The sequence below is a fragment of the Narcine bancroftii genome, chromosome 1, assembly GCF_036971445.1.
Source record: "Narcine bancroftii isolate sNarBan1 chromosome 1, sNarBan1.hap1, whole genome shotgun sequence".
In the NCBI taxonomy this organism is placed as follows: Eukaryota; Metazoa; Chordata; class Chondrichthyes; order Torpediniformes; family Narcinidae; genus Narcine; species Narcine bancroftii.
In genome coordinates, this window is record NC_091469.1 from 288099171 (window position 1) to 288115175 (window position 16005).

A 16005-nucleotide genomic window follows, 5' to 3' on the forward strand; every position below is an offset into this window, starting at 1 on the left:
CAAATTCTCCTTAAATGTTAAAATTGAGCTTGCATTCACCACTTCAGCTTGTAGCTCCATCCACACTCCCACCACTCATTGTGTGAAGAGCTCCCCCTCATGTTCCCTCTAAACCTTTCCCCTTTCACCTTTAACCCATGTCCTCAAGTTTGTATCTCACTTAATCTCAGTGGAAAAAGCCGACCTACATTTACTCTCTCTCATAATTTTAAACACCTCGATCAAATCTCCTTCATTCATCTTCGCTCCTGGGACTAAAGTCCGAAGCTGTTTAACCTTTCCCTGTTACTAAGTTCCTGAAGTCCGGGCAACATCCTAGTAAATCTTCTCTGCACTCTTTCTAACTTATTGATATCGTTCCTGTAGTCAGGTGACCAAAATTGAACACAAGACTCTACATTTGGCCTCACCGATGTCTTAGACAACTTTACCTTAACATCTCAACTCCTATTCTCAATATTTTGATTTATGAAAGCCAATATTCCAAAAGTTCTCTTTACAACCTGATTTACCTGTGACCCCACTTCTAGGGAATTATGTATCTGTATTCCCAGATCTCTCTGTTCTCCCCCACTCCTCAGCACTCTACCATTCACCGTGTATGTCCTTTATTGGAAGGAGCTCACAAAGTGCAGTAACGGGACACGAACCAATGAGGCTGCTGTGAGCACTTTGTAACGAGTTTACGTAACAGCTGCAGAAACACAAATTGCTTCAGCCTGTAAATCAGATATGTCATCCTGGTGTATAATCACTTATCGGGTTAATTTCCAAAGCTTCTCTCTTTTCGACTTCAGAAAACACGCCAAAAATAACAAAGATTAACGCATCCATTGAAATAGCACGGAGCGCGATGTCACACAAAGAAACTGATTGGTAATAGTCTGCACTGCATTTACAAGGCACTATGTGGAACAGTAAATCTTTGGTCCTTCTGCCTGGCACCTTGAATTTTCGAGTGTTGGTCGCGCCAGCTGGATATTTTATCACAGAGGAAATGTTAGCTCTTTCACAACCGCACACTCAGGACGATATGTACGATTCACACATAATTCTCAGCAGTGTGAACAAATGAAAGGCTTCCTGAAACAGAGGGACTGTTGGAAGGTCAGGCAGGAAGAAAATCTGGGCTACTCTGGATTTTTACCAACCCAAAAGGTTATCATTTTCTATCTATTGTAGTGTTGAACGTAGCGGCAAACTGCCAAAACTCAGAATCCCACTTTCACAGACTTACACGCACGCAAACAAGCACACACAAACACACATGAACCTAATCATGCATGCTCACATTCAGACTCACAAACATACAGTATTTTAACACATATGAGTCTGATTCAGGATTGTGTAGCTCAGTGACTGTGGCACACTAGCTCAAGCAAACATGTGCACACATAAACGTATGTGCACACGCACACACACACACACACACACACACACACACACACACACACACACACACACACACATATATGAGATGCAAATGAGCAATTTGATGATAGCTGATTTAAATACCACAGCACTTGTGCATGAGAACAAAGATTGCGTATTGGCTGTTCTGGAACCGACCATATGGCAGACATCAGAAACCAAACAGCATGTTAAAGAAGCTGCAATAAATCTATTTAGAATATATTGCTCCCAGGAGATAGACAAAGACAGGGGATGGGAGAGAATGATGTTGGAGCCGTACCTCCAACATCTCCACTCAGCATCCAGGACTGTGACAGAGGTGTCTCCAGGGTGCTGTGAAACCACCAGCTCGAGCAACACAGTGATGGTAAGATATTGTGCTTGGCACTGTCAAAAGTGCTGTCGCATTGAAATGCCTGATGGTCTCAGAAACAGAGTGAGTCAAGATGGAAACGATAAAGAGCAGGATGTGTAAGACTCCTGCCCATTTCTGCTTTGACAAGAAGTTATCTGGGTTTGAGGATATGCTAATTTGGTGAATTCATGTTTAGTTAAAGGTTAATATAGAATACATGAAAAAGATTTTCTGATGATGGTCAGTAAAGACTTCCTGACCAAAATTACAAAAAAACCTTTAATTTCACCCCCCCCCCCCCACCCCTTTGAGTTTTGGGAATAACATTACTGGCAAGAGACTTCCTGCAGACTCAGAACCACAGCGCAGGTCGCACATGCATGGAGAGGTCAACTGAGGAATGCAAGGCTCATTGTGGAGACAGAGAAATATTGGGAATGGCAGGCGACAGAGGGCATAAAGTAAAACATGAAGCGTACAGGAGCATTTACTGAAGTAAACAAAAGACGCATGAGAAACGCAGCAGGTCACAAACAGTGTACTCTATATAGCAAAGATAAAGATGCATAACCAACTTTCAGGCTTCACCTCTTCAAAGTATTAGCTAAATGTAGGCAGGAACCTGAATAAAATGGAGGAGGGGAGGGGCAAGGGGAGGAGCACAGGCACACAGGCAGAAGATAATAGGTGGATAAGAGCGAGAGGGCACAGAGTGGGAGGGAAAATGGCTCTGTCAATAGAGAGGGGAGGATATGGAGAGATGGAGGAAGGATAGAGGGACAGGGAAAAGAGAGAGAACAGGGAGTGATCTACCAGAAACTGAACGTCAAGTTAATGCCACCTCCAGCAGAATCTGGAGAAGTCAAAGGGGATCAAACATTCCTTTCACAGATCACATTCAGGATCATTATTGTCAGCATTTCCCTCAAGTTCAATTCCAAGTTTATTGTCACCTGGACCTAGATGCCATAACTTGTTACAAAACCAAATCCGGTGAAGAAGCAGACGACAAAGCTTTGGTCGCAGAGGAACTCAATGCCTTCTACGCCCTATTTGATGACAGTAACAGTGAAGAACCACCCCTCTGTACCCCCACATTCCCTGATGATCCCATCCTGCCCATATCTGAGGATGTTGTATGTGCTGCCTTCAGGAGAGTGAATCCAAGGAAAGCATCTGGCCCGGATGGAGGTCCTGGTTGAGTATTAAAAATCTGTGTTGACCAACTTACCAAGGTATTCACGGATATCTTCAATATCTCACTCCAGTAGTGTGCGGTTCCCACCTGTTTCAAACTGGCATCAATCATACCAGTCAGTGCCCAAGAAGAGTTCAGTAACCTGCTTTAACGACTATTGACCAGTAGCACTTACATCAACAGTGATGAAGTGTTTTGAAAGGCTGGTGATGAAGCCTATCATCTCTTGTCTGAGTGGTGAGGTGGATTCATTCCAGTTCACCTACCATAGAAATGGATCTATAGTAGATGCCATCTCACTGGCTCTACAAAAAGGCCTGGAAACCCTGCACAGCAAAGGTGCCAACATCAGGATACTCGTTATCAACAGTTCAGCATTTAACAACATCATCCTCTCAAAACTGATCAGCAAACTCCAAGTCCTGGGAGTTAACACCCCACTGTGTAATTGGATCTTGGATTTCCTCACCTCCAGACCACAATCAGTGAGGATTGGTAAGAACTTCTCCACAATCTCCATCAGTACAGGAGCACCAATGAGTTGAGTTCTTAGCCCCCTGCTCTACTCACTTTACACCTACGACTGTGTGGCTCGATGCAACAATAACACCACCTACAAATTTGCTGATGACACCACGGGCTGTATAAGGGAAGGGTATGGGCCAGCGTATAGGATGGCGATTGAAAATTGGGCTGAATGGTGCACCAACAACAACCTTGCACTCAATGTCACCATTGTTGACATTGCTGCTTGTTGACTTCAGGAAATGAAAATCAGAGGTTTACAATCCAGTGATCATTGGGGATCAGAGGTGGAGAGGGTGAGGTAATTTAAGTTCTTGGGAGTCACTATATCAGAGATCTTTCCTGCACCCAATACACCAATGGCATAGTGAAGAAAGCACGTCAGTGCCTCTACTTCCTCAAGAGTTTGCAGAGGTTTGGTATGACATCAGAAATCCTGGCAAATTTCTACAGCGGTGTGGTGGAAAGTGTGCTGACCAGCTGCATCATAGCCTGGTATGGGGACACTAATACCCTGAGTGTAAAGCCCTCCAAAGGGTAGTAGACACAGCCCAGGACATCACAGGCAAACCCTCCCCACTACTGAGTACATCAACAGAGAACGCTGCCATCAGAAAGCAGCAGCAATCATCAAAGACCCTCACCACCCAGCACATGTTCTCACTGCTGCCATCAGGAAAGAGGTGTAGGCGCCACAAGACTCACAACATCAGGTTCAGGAACAGCTGCTCCCTCTCCATCATCAGACTCCCCAACAACAAACTCAATCATAGACTCAGTTAAGGACTCTTACTTTTGCATTTTATTGATTTTCTTTTTGCTCTCTCAGTATTGCACAGTCAGTTTGTTTACATCTTTATCTGTTTACAGTTCTTTATTTGTTTAAATGTTTTACATTGTGTATAGGTTTTTTTTGCACTACCAATTAGTGGTAATTCTGCCTCACCCACAGGAAAAAGAATCTTAAGATTGGTATGTGATGTCATGTATGTACTCTGGCAACAAATCTGAATTTAATGAGCAAGTTTCTTTGGCACGCAGTCCAGAGAGACATATTGAGATTAGTGAGGAGTAGGAGGTTTGGAGGGATCTTGAGGTGAAATCTTTTCACACTGAGAGTAATTGAAATCTGGAACAGACTGGCTAAGGAGGGGTGAAGTTAGAGACTTTCACAACACTTAAGAAGCATTGAGACAATAGAACTAGAGGACACTGCAGCACAGAAACAGGCCCCTCTGGCTCTTCTAGTCTGTGCAGAACCATTTATTTTTGCCAAGTCCCACTGACCTGCACCCAGTCCATAGTCTGCCATCCATGTATCTGTCCAAATTGTTCTTAATTGTTAAAATTGAGCCCACATTCACCACCTCATTCCACACTCCCACCACTCTTTGTGTGAAGATGTTCCTCCTAAATCTTTCCCCTTTCAATCATAGCCCATGTCCTCTGGTTGTCACCTGTCCTCAGTGGAAAAAGCCTACCTACATTTACTCTATCAATACCCCTCAATTTTAAATACCTCTATCAAATTTTTCCTCATTCTTCTGTGCTCCAGGGAATAAAGTCCTAACCTGTTTAACCTTTCCTAGTAACTCAGTTCCTGAAGTCCAGGCAACGTCCTAGTAAATCCTCTCTGCAATCTTACTATCTTATTGATATCTTTTCTGTAGCTTGGTGACCAAAACTTTTCCCTCCTCCCTCTATCTGCTCTGAACTGTGGTTCCCATCACCCTACTAAACCCACTGAAGCAGCCCAAGCAAACATTCCCACAAGGATATTAGTCCTCCTTCAGTTCAGGTGCAGCCATCCCATCAGAACAGGTCCCACCTTTGCTGGAAGAGACCCCAATGATTCAGAAAGCTGAAGCCCTCCTTCCTGCACCATGTCATTAGCCAGGTGTTAAGCTGCATTATCCTCCTATTTCTAACCTCACTAGCATGTGGTACAGGTAGCAATCCTGAGATCACAACCCTGGAGGTCCTGTCCTTCAACCTAGCCCCTAACTCCCTGAACTCTTCTTGCAGGACCTCCTCACCTTTCCTACCCACATCATTGGTCCCTATATGGACTACAACATCTAGCTGCTTACCCTCCCTCCTGAGAATACTGTGAACTCAATCTGTGATATCTCGGACCCTGGCACCAGGGAGGCAACATACCATCCAGGATAATTTCTTCCATAGAACCTCTTATCTGTCTGCCTAACTGTGGAATCCCTTATCACTACAGTTCGCCTCTTCTCCTCCCTTCCCTTCTTAGCCACAGGACCAGACTGCGTGCAAGAGACCTAATCATCATGGCTTGTCCCTGGTAGGTCATTTCCTCCTCCCCCTCCCCCCTCAACAGTATCCAAAATGGTATACTTGTTATTGAGGGGAATAGCCACAGGGGTGCCCTACACTGCCTGCCTGTTCCCTTTCCCTCTCCTGACTCCTAAGTGTGATAGTATCCCTGTAACCCTTGTCTATTACCCCTCTGCTTCCTGAATAATCTGGAATTCAAGCAACTCCAGCTCCCATTCCTAAACTCAGCTGGATGTTCTTCTCACTGATGAAGTCATCAGGGATACTGCTGCCATTTCCAACGTTTATAACTAGAGGAACAAAATAAATGATTTAAAGCTGCCCTTAACTGTGCCTACCCACTGAATCTTTTTTGTTCCTTGAAAAAAGTGGCCCTTTCTTACTTCAACTCCTAGTGATCCGGTGCGGATTCGAAAGACCAACATGGCCTGTTTCCGCTCCGTAAATGGTTATATGGTTATCCCTCGCCTGTTCTCACCAAATCTTTTCCACTCTGACTCAGACTACTCCCTAAATTTTATAGCAATACTTAGCTTCTTCATCCAATAAGCTTCTAGCTACTGCCTCACCCCTTTTTAAATTCTAATTATTGGCCACTCCTCAGGTCACCTGACCTCTCTTGCTCCAATCAGTTTCTTCCTCCCATCAAAGTACTTGAATTTCCAAGTCACAGGAGGCTATTGACCTAACAAGGCCAAGTGGAATTAGTGTCAATAAGAATGATGGTCAAATTCAAGGTCATTGTCATCCAATTGTACAAGTGCAACCACTGGTCCTCAGTGAAAAAACATGCAGACACACAATCAGACATAACACACATACAGACAAACAATACATATGCAGTCTGTAGCTATATGCAGTATATTAAAAATCAATAAATATTGTTTAATAAAAGTAGAATCTTGGAGGGTTTTTATGAGCAAATCAGCATTCTCGCTGCCCGTGGGAAGAAGCTGCTCCTCAGCCTGGTGGTGCTGGCTCTGATCCTCCTGGATCTCTTCCCCGACAGGAGCAGCTGAAAGATGGTGTGTATGGGGTGAAAGGATTTTGCATGCCCTCTTCAAACAACAATCCCACTAGATCACATCAATGGGGGATGAGGGAGGCAGTATGGTTATGATGGGCTGAACAGCCAACCTCTATGCTGAGCCACTCCATGGCTCTATGGTTGTATGACTCAGTATCTGAATTCATTGTGGAAGGTCTACAACAGCATGGAAGACATTAGAAAGGTCACTGTGGTCTCAGGAGCACAAGGAATGAGCAGTTACCATGCCTGTGTCAGTACCACACATAATCTAAGAAAAAGCAAAATAAAATCACCTCCATGGTGGAAAATCTCGCCAAGGATGATGATTGCAATTTGTTTCTTGGCCTTTTTAAGTTGTGCTGTTTCAGAGAAGACAGGGTGATTCAAACCTAGTTGCTCTGAAACCTGGTGGGGAGAATAAAAATCCCACTGAAAACTGCAAGGTTGAATTTCCAGGTAATTAACGTATGTAAAATCACACTAAAAATCATTAAAAACACAGAAATGCTGGAGGAACTCAGCAGGTCTCACAACATCCATAGGAGGTAGAGATACATTATTGATGTTTCAGGCCTGAGTCCTTCCTCAAGGAATAAGCAAAAAGCAGGCAAAAAGAAAGGGGGAAGAAATGATCTCCCAATCTGCATTTTGATGCTCTGATGTAGAGGAGACCACAACAGGAGCACTGGATGGAGTAGGTGACCCCTGCAGATTCACAAGAGAAATGTTGCTTCATTTGGAAGGACAGTTTGGGTCCTCGAATGGGCGCAAGTGGAACACCTCCTGTGGTCACAGGGGTAGGTGCCAAGGGGGTGATTGGTGTGAAGGGAGGAGTGGACAAGGGAGTCACAGAGGGACTGGCCCCTGCTGAAGGTGGAGAGGAGAGGAGACAGGAAAATGTGTCTAGTGGTGAGATCATGTAGGAGGTGGAAGAAGTTGTGTTGGAAGCGGAGGCCGGTTGGGTAGTAGGTGAGGACATAAGGGATCCTGTCTTTGTTGCGCATGGGGGTGGAAGAGGCCTGGCCAGATGTGCGGGTAATGGAGGATATGTAGGTGAGGGACGAGTTGATGGTAGGAGAGAGGAAAGCACATTGTTTGAAGAAGGACACCTCTGATAATCTGGCATGGAATACCTCGTCCAGGGAGCAGCCACATTTTCAACAGCATAGCCTTATGTTTTTGCAATTTTCTGGAGTAGTGGGAAAGCAGGGAAGTTATGTTATAAAACAGGGTAAAGTCTTCAGGGAGGCTCTAAAGGTCTTGAAGCTAGAAAGCTGATTGTGACAGAAGCCCTGGCCTCCAGGGACAAGGCATCAAACCAAACAAATAGTGCCATTGTTTTGAGATAACTGTGAATAACTATCTACAGTAAAAACCCCAGTAACTGGCACCTATGGGGATTGAAAGGTGCTGGATATGTACATTTTCCGGTTGCCTGAGACTTACTCTTACAATGCTTCACTAAAACTTATTGGCTGTCTCATGACCCGCTGACTTCTGCTCACCAGGCAAGTCTAAAATACAGATTATTTTGCTGGTCGTTTGAGACTGCTGGTTGCTTGAATTCCAGATACCAGGGATTTTACTGTAATTTTGTATTAATTGCCTCTTTTTAATTCAATTATGAATACTGTTGCAGTTGTACTAAATTCCCTGTTCAGCTGCAGCAGGCAAGAATGCATGTATGACAATAAACACATTTTCAACATATTTGGGATTTTGGAATTTAGGATTTGGGATTTAGGTGCCAGCCAGGATGAAGATCACAATTGGAATGATTGCCCTTTGAATTGCAGTTTCAGCAGAAACAGGGACAGTAAGACTTCCTTTCCTTCCACTCACCTCCCACCTGACACTCCTCAATCACTCAGATGAAATTGTTCCTCTCTTTCTAAGTTCAAGGTTCAACATTGAGTTCTCCACCTTTGAATATCTCACTCTTTCTTTCTCCATGGCTGCCATCAATCTGGACGGGCTCTGCCCTTCCATAGTTAGCATTATACAGTCTGGAAATAGGTCCGTCAGCTCATTTCATCCATGCTGACCACGTTACCTACCTGAACTAGACCCAGTTCCCTGGGTCCCTCTAAATCTTTCCTATACCTCTCCAAATGTCTTTTAAACACTGCAATTACTCGTAGCATATAACTACAGAAACATCCTCAAATCATATCCCAACACATTTTTCATCTGGGAACCTCTTCTATTTATTTATTTTGCAAGACCCTGAATGATTTTTAACATTGTTATCAAATCTCCTCTCACACTTTCCAGCTACAAAGGGAACCAACTCCACATCAACCTCTTCACGTTAAGAAAGGCTTCCCTCACCCTTTGAGTGGCTTTTGTTTTATTTTAGCTTACCAGCATTTACTTTTTTTAAAATTTTCATTTATTAAAAGCTTTGTGTGTAAATAAGAAGCTGTAATTTTTCAGATCAGTGAGTTTGAAAATCTCACTGCCTGTGGTGCACTGTTAGACAGAATCAGACACACACAAGGTAAAGACTGTACAACAGGTTTTAATCCACAAAGACTTCCACAGATCCAGGCTGGCTGTGGGTACTGCAACTCTGTGTGAGGCCTCAGGAGGCCGACACAGGCTTATATCCCGGAAGGTGATTAACACCCGACCGGGTGGGGCTTGATCCATTCAGGCCGACTGATTGACATCAGGCCAGGTGTTGTCCTGTCCCCTTACACTCCTGCAGGTACAGAGGTTTCCCCCTGCAGTAGGCCAGTGGTGTACCATCACACTGCCAACAAATATAAAGTGCTGCTCGTGGCTGTCTGTGCTGGAAAGCATGTGGGTGTTGTTCCACAAGGAGATGTTAGCCAGATGAGGCCTTTGCCCTCCAGGGTTTAGAGAATGAAAGGTGATCCCATGCAAGTTTGTCCTGGGGCTGGACAGGGTTAGTCTTCAGACCCCCTGGCTGGAGGATGAAGATGAAGACATCATTGTCTCTACATTAGGAGTCGATTATTCAGGTGAAGGAAGAAACATCTTCTCCTGCAAGATAATGTATCTTTGAAGTTCCCTTCTGCAGACAGCTGTGGAGATTTGGTCATTGAGCCAGAGAGCAATATATTCTTTGATATGTGGTCACAAGAGGAGGTCAGAGGCTGGGAATCCTGGGGGGAATCGTTCACTTCTTCTCTCCCTGACGCCTGTTCGCCAACTCCAAGTCTCATGTCAGGAGTGTGAGGGAACACTCTTCACTTTCCTGAGTAAGTGCAGCTACAACAGCACTCGATATGCTCGACACTACTGTTCTATAGACATCCCATCTCCACGCATTTTCTCATTCCCCCACCCACACACAAGTGCAGCACTTCGTACTGTCTGCAGGGTGCACTGCAGCAACTCCCCAAGATTCTTTAGCACCTTCCCTACCCACCAACTCAACCAGCTAGACTGAGAAGGGCAGCAAAAGCACAAGGAATACCACCCCCAAGCCACATCCTCTCCTGACTTGGAAATATCTATCTGTTCCTTTACCGTCACTGGGTCCACACCATGGAACTCCCTCCCCCTCACCACTGTGGGTCCCCCCAAACCTCAAGGACAGCAGCAGTTCAAGAAGGCAGCTCCCCACCACCTTCTCAAGGGCAATTAGGGAGGGGAAATTAAATGCTGGCTCAGCATGTGAAGCCCACGTCCCTTGAATGAAGAGGAATCAAGATTATAAGGAATTACTGCAGGAATGTAGCACTGAGATACAACAGTCTTATTAAATGGTAGATCAGTCCCACTCCTCCTCTTGTTTTTTTTTAATGCTTGTATTCTTATGCCACGTAGGGAGCCTTGTGTCAGAAAAATACATCTGGAGATGGTGAAAAGCCCTCTGTTAGAGGAGCAGACAAATTTTCAATTGGCATTGACACCCAGGAACTGATACAAATGAGAGCTTGATGGTTGGCACAGACTAAATGGGCTGAAGGGCCTGTTTCTGTGTTGTATGTCTCTTTGACTCTAAGCAGTGGAACTGTATCTATAAATTTCTCATTCAAACCATTTCCAGTGGCTGCAGGAACAATAGCTTGAGGCAATGTTCAAAAGTGCAAGGTTAATAAATTGAAGGGAAGCAAGGAAACAGGCCCTTTGGCCCAACTCGTCCATCCTGGCCAAGTTGTCCACCTGACCTAGACCCTTATCCCTGTGTATGGCTCATATCCCAACAAAACTTGAGAACCAGAAGAGAAATGTTAGAGGGAACCTGGATTTTGCAGGGTTCATATTCGCAATTAGGAAATCTACTCTCTGAGTATTAATCAACATGAATGCAATTTAGAGGCATCTTTGTAAGTTTAATGTGCATCTGTGAATAGGCAGTTGGAGACTGCCCTGACTCATTTGATGGACGGCCCTTATAACCAATGGAGACTATTAGCCATCAGTCTCCATTGATTTCAGACTACGTCCCAGTCATACCCAACTCATCACATCACATCACCCATTCCACTACAATAGAATTTCATGGGAATTTGTCTGAGAGATGAGGCAAAGTCCTTCAAATTAAATTAGCAGAACATTTGTTACATTAAAATTAATATACAGTATACCATTTGAAAGTCATCAGAATTCCAAAGAAATTAAAAATTAAAAGCATTAAATTCTGCAGTGACCAATCAACCAAAATCTTAAAGGGTGGGAGGAAACCGGAGCAGTCGGAGGAAGTCAAGGGAAGGATATATAAACTCCTTACAGACAGCACCAGATCTAAACCCGGATTGCTGATACTGTAGCAGTGTTGTGCTAACTGCTTCACTAATCACACCACTGTTAACCCCCTCCTCCAGACTCTCACTTTCCCTCATCCCTCTCTCCTTTCCTCAAGCTCCCCACCCCCTTCTCTTCCTGCTCCTATCGGAGCCTGGTCCTCTGCCCTCTCCCCAATAACTTCTCAGCTACTCTCTCTTCAACCTTCCCATTTGTAACCACCTATTTATTGCAGAGTTGAATAGTTACCCAATTAAGTGTGTTCAGGTTTTTCAAAATGGGTGAAGGAATGGGTGCAGGAGACAAACGCACTGGAGAAACTCTGCAGGCGACGCAGCAAACACAGGAAGCAAAAGGCAGTTGATATTTCGGGCCTGAGCCCATGGTCAGGAGTGCAGAAAATCAAACAGACTGAAAGAGGTGGGGTGGGGGAGGGGAGGAGGAGGAGATGGGGAGGGCACAGGCTAACAGGTGGTTATAAGTGGAGAAGTATTACGGCCAAAGGATTCTTGTTAAATAACTGGCTTCTGGGATGCAGGAAAACCCACCTTTTTATGTCCTGGGAAACAAAAGTAACAGAGGCTCAAAGGTAATGAACAACATAATGTGGGAAGTGAAGTGGGTGAGGGCCACTTTTATTGTCCTCAGCCGAAGGATCCTTGCTGCTTCACTGCCACATTAATCCCCAGCAACTGAATAATTGAGAGCATCAGAAATCAAGGGAGATATGTGCATCTTGGCGCATCAAGCAGGCAAAGACAACTAATCTCTAATGCACCAAACCGCAGCCCTTGGGGTTTCAGGCTTTTCAATTTCTAATGGACGAAACTACTGTAACTAATGGAAGCAGAGGTCAGTCACGGGAGGTCGCCATCGGCAAGAGAAGGAGGGAGTAAAGAGAAGAAATTTCTTCACACAGTGAGCTGTCGAGTCCTGGAGCTCTCCTGGATGTATGGAAGTGTGGATGTTGGAGCTACAAAGCCAGGCAACGAGAGATAAGAAATTTTTCAAATCAAGTAAGAACTTAGAACTTGAAATGTAGAACATTCCAGCAGAGTACAGGCCCTTTGGCCCATGATGTTGTGCTGACCTATATAAGCCTACTCCACAACAATCTCATCCTTCCCTTCCTCTATTTTTCTGTCTTAAGAATCTTTGAAATGTTACTATTATACCAGCCTCCATTACCACCCCGGCAATGAATTCCAGGCACCCACCTCTCTCTATACAAAAAACTCTTACTTCTGCCATCTCCTCCACTCACCTTTAACAGATATCCTCTGGTATTGGCTATTGACCCCCTAGGAAAAAAAGGTGATGGCTGTCCACTCTATCTCTATCCTTTATAATCCCACACTTCTATTAAGTCACCTCTCATCCCCTGTAACTCCAAAGAGAAAAGCCTTAGCTCATCCAGCCATGTTCTCTGATCCACGGAGCATCCTGGTAAATCTCCTCTGCACCCTCTCTATAATGTCCACATCCTTCCTCTAATGAGACAACCAGAACTAAATTCAATACTCGTAGTGTGGTCTCACCAGAGCTGCAACATTATCTTGTGGTTCTTGAACTCAGTCCCCTAACTAATGAAGCCAGCACACCACATGCCTTCTAATTCTATCCACCTGTGTGTCTATGGACATGGGCCCCAAGATTCCTCATCTAAGAACCCTATATTTAAACATATACTCTGCCTTGAAATTCAATATTCTAAAGTGTATAACTTAACACTTTTCCAGATTGGACTCCATCTGCCACTTCACCTGCCCCACTCCACATCTTGTCTATTTCCCGTTGTAACCTATGATAATCTTCTACATTATCTGCACCTTGAACCTACATGTTATCTGCAAACTTATTGACCCATCCTTCCGCTTCCTTGTCCAAATTGTTTATAAAAATCACAAGAGCAGGTGTTCCTGCGGCACTCCACTAGTCACTGATCTCCAAGCAGAATACGCTCCATCTACGACCAACTTCTGCAGGCAAGCCAGTTCCAAATCCCCACAGCCAGGTTTTCATGGTTCCCATGTCTCATGACTTTCTAGATGAGCATACCATAATGAATCTTGTCAAATCCATATTCAGCACATCCACCATCCTACCTTCATCCGTTCTTTTTGTCACCTCCTCAAAAAACTCAATTAGGCCTCATGAAGCACAACCTGCCTCTCAGAAAGGCATGCTAACTATCCCTAGTTTCATAAATCCTGTCTCCAGGAATACTCTCCAATAGTTTGCCCACCACTGATGCAAGACTCACCAGGTAATAATTCCCAGGATTCTCCTAATTACCTACTTGAACAAGGGAACTAAATCAGCCACCCTCCAGTACTCCAGTACCAGTCCTGTAGCTAGGAAGGATGCAAAGATCATTGTCAACACCCCAGCAATCTCTTCCCTTGCTTCCTGTAGTAACCTGGGGCATATCCCATCCAGCCAGAATATCCTGGAGTGTGCATCTAAATTAGACTGCTTGTTCTTTCAGATGGCCTCCAGTGCTACAAGATTCAGTAATTCCATAAGGTTGGTGTAAGAAAAAGGTCAGATAAATCTGACATTAGCTGGATAGTGTGAGACCATTCTCCCCTGAGTGTTGCAGGCTTAGGGGCAGACCTTATAGAGGTTATAAATCATGAGAAGTAGAGATAACATAAATAGACACAGTCTTTTTCCTAGTGGGACTTGCAAAGTGGCGGGGGTGGGGGGGGGGGGGAGCCAGAAGTGTGGAATACAATTATTTTTAACCCTTTGGACACGGTGTTCCTGTTTTCAGGGACTACCAACAAGTGACTATACTCCGTCTCCCCATTTTCCTGGTCTACTTTTATACCCAACCACCAGATGGTTCATACTGCTGTTTGTACTGTAGTTTACCCATGGATCCAGTCCAGAGTAGATTCTACGAAAGGTTAAAAATGACTGGAGTCCAAAGGGTTAAAAGACACTAAGATGAATTGGTATGGTTCAAAGGGATATGGCAAAGAGGGAATAACTTGGATAGTCCATTTAGATAGCATGGTCAAGTGGGTTGAAGGCCTTTTTTTGTGCTGTAAAACTACAACTGCATTTTAAATGTGGTGGGTGAATCTTTAACCTGTGCTCTATTCACTCGTACAGGTATGTGGCATTCGTCCATTTTAATTGAAAGGGTTAACCCCACGTTGAAACACCAATACCAGTGCATCATCTGGTAATGTTTTCACTGGTGATTGTGTTTTAAGCTGCAGTTTATTTATGCCACCAGATTGACTGGTCTTGCTTTCTGCATGACTTTGTAGCAGTTCTACACTTTCATAATTACCGTTAGCATTCTCAAGAGGATGGGACCTCGGAAGCTTAAAATATTCCTCTGTTGTAAAACGAGAAAGGAAATTCTGCTGACTTCAGCGTGCGCAAGCACACACACACACACACACACACACACACACACACCACACACACACACACACACCACACACACACACACATACACACACCACACACACACTCACCACACACACACACTCACCCCACACACACACACACACACACACACCACACACACACACACACACACTCACCCCACACACACACACACACACACACACCACACACACACACACACACACTCACCACACACACACACACATACACACACCACACACACACTCACCACACACACACACTCACCCCACACACACACACACACACACACACCACACACACACACACACACACTCACCCCACACACACACACACACACACACCACACACACACACACACACACTCACCCCACACACACACACACACACACACACCACACACACACACACACACACTCACCCCACACACACACACACACACACACACCACACACACACACACACACACTCACCACACACACACACACATACACACACCACACACACACTCACCACACACACACACTCACCCCACACACACACACACACACACACACCACACACACACACACACACACTCACCACACACACACACACACCACACACACACACACACACACACACCACACACACACACACACACACACACCACACACACACACACACACACACACCACACACACACACTCACACATACACACAGACACACACATACACACACACACACACACACACACCACACACACACACTCACACATACACACAGACACACACATACACACACACACACACACACACACACACACACACACACACACACCACACACACACACACACACCACACACACACACACATACACACACCACACACACACTCACCACACACACACACTCACCCCACACACACACACACACACACACACCACACACACACACACACACACTCACCCCACACACACACACACACACACACACCACACACACACACACACACACTCACCACACACACACACACATACACACACCACACACACACTCACCACACACACACACTCA